Below are 1,813 nucleotides of genomic sequence, written 5' to 3'. Positions count from 1 at the left end.
CCCCCCCCGGGAGAATGGCCACACCTCAATCCTTTCTCCTCCATCCTCCTCTCAGGATCTTGGGCAGGCACACACATGCACCCAGCATGAGTTTAAGCCACCGGATCTGGGACTCGAACCACAGTTGACTACATGGGAGTCCAGTGACATAGCCATTATGCCAACTGCTGGTCTGTTTTTATTTTTTTTTTTCCCATATGAAGGATAATCTTGCTGGGTATAGTATTCTTGGTTGATATTGTTTTTCATTTAACACTTTGACTCTATTTCCCCATTCTTTCCTTGTCTACATCATTTCTTTATTTTCTGGGGCCTTTATTGGTTGGACCAGTGTGTCTAGTAGCTTAGGTGGAGCATGCCTTTGTGCTGGCTCCCATTTGTCCTCTCCTAGGAGTTCAGGACTCAGACCATGAGAGAGAAGTGTCCAGGCAAGGGTGGTAGGAGAGCCAAGATAAAACATACAGGACTAGGACCTAAAAGGGGCTCAAGGTGATGAAGGAAATGTGGGGGTGCTAGTCCATCCACATAAAGTGTCCTTTGGGGCGAAGGGGAGCTGTTTCACCAGCAGGTCCTTCTATACTTGCCAGGAATGGGAGGGCTCAGGAGAAAAGCTTCCCCTAGAGATTCCTTACTGTGCCCTTCGTGCCAACAGCATCTCTTGGATATTGTCTTTGGCTTCCTTAACACTCAGTTCCAGGTAGGATTTTCTATTCTAGTTCTTTAATATTTTCTTCTGCTATTTTTTTTTCAGCTGATTGTGAATTACCTCCTTTGATTGAAGAATAAACATTCTTCCTACACCTTCATACATATTAGTCTCATCTACCAAAGTCATGATCTCTGTATCTGTAAGATGTGCATGTATCTTCATTGTTTAGCTGTTCAATCTGTATGTTTGCAAGCTTCACCTTCTGTTGAGTGTCAATAACTTTGGCTTGAAGCTCTGTGAAAGTCTTCTTCAACTCCTGATCCATGGGGGCCACCATCTTGGTACACTCTATGCGTCAGCGCAGTCTTGTCTGCATTGTTTCTGACAAGAGGTCTGATGTTAGCCTGATGGGATAATCTTTGTAAGTAACTTGATAGTTCCTTCTTGCCAATTTCAGTATCTTGTCTTTTTCTGTGGTCTTGGTTAGTCTGGCCATGATGTGCCTTGGAGAGGATCTTCTTGGGTTGATTCTATTTGGGGTCCTATGTATTTCCTGGGTCTGGATATTTGAATGCCTCTCTAAGTTTGGAAAGTTTTCTTCCATGATTTCATGAAATAAATGATCAATGCCCTGATTTCTTTTCCTCTTCTGGGATACCAATTATCCAGATGTTGGGGTGATTGATTGTATCTAATATTTCTCATATATTATCCTTATTTTTCTTGATTGTTTTCTCAGTCTTTTTGATACTTTTTTCTAGGTCAGAGGTTTTGTCTTCTACATTTGAGATTCGATCTTCTGCATGATCGAACCTACTTTTAGTATTTTCGAGGGATCTTTTAATTTCCTGTATCACATTCATCATCCCTAACAATCTCATTTGATTCTTTTTTCTCTTTTTTTTTTTTTGAGAGGTTTTTGCTATAGGGCATGTGCACTCGCCAGAAGACAGAGAGAGACAGAGAGACAGAAAGTGAGAAATCATCCCCCCAGGGGGGATGGCCATACCGCAATCCCTTCTCCTCCATTCTCCTCTTGGGATCTTGGGCACACATGCACATGTGCCCTACGTGAGTTTAAGCCTCCAGGTCCAGGACTTGAACTGTGGTTGGCTACATGGGAGTCCAGTGACGTAGCCATTACGCTAACTGCTGGTCCCCCCA

General features: G+C 43.0%; 1 pseudogene; it reads right to left on the bottom strand.

Moving 5' to 3' along the window:
- Positions 1 to 314: 314 nt before the first annotated feature.
- LOC102473911 (prefoldin subunit 1 pseudogene) lies at positions 315 to 986 on the bottom strand (annotated as a pseudogene).
- Positions 987 to 1,813: the final 827 nt, after the last annotated feature.

Source organism: Tupaia chinensis, unplaced genomic scaffold (assembly GCF_000334495.1).
Source record: "Tupaia chinensis unplaced genomic scaffold, TupChi_1.0 Scaffold000146_1, whole genome shotgun sequence".
Taxonomy (NCBI): Eukaryota; Metazoa; Chordata; class Mammalia; order Scandentia; family Tupaiidae; genus Tupaia; species Tupaia belangeri.
The sequence above is the reverse complement of the archived record's forward strand: the minus strand, read 5'-3'. Positions and strand labels throughout refer to the sequence as shown.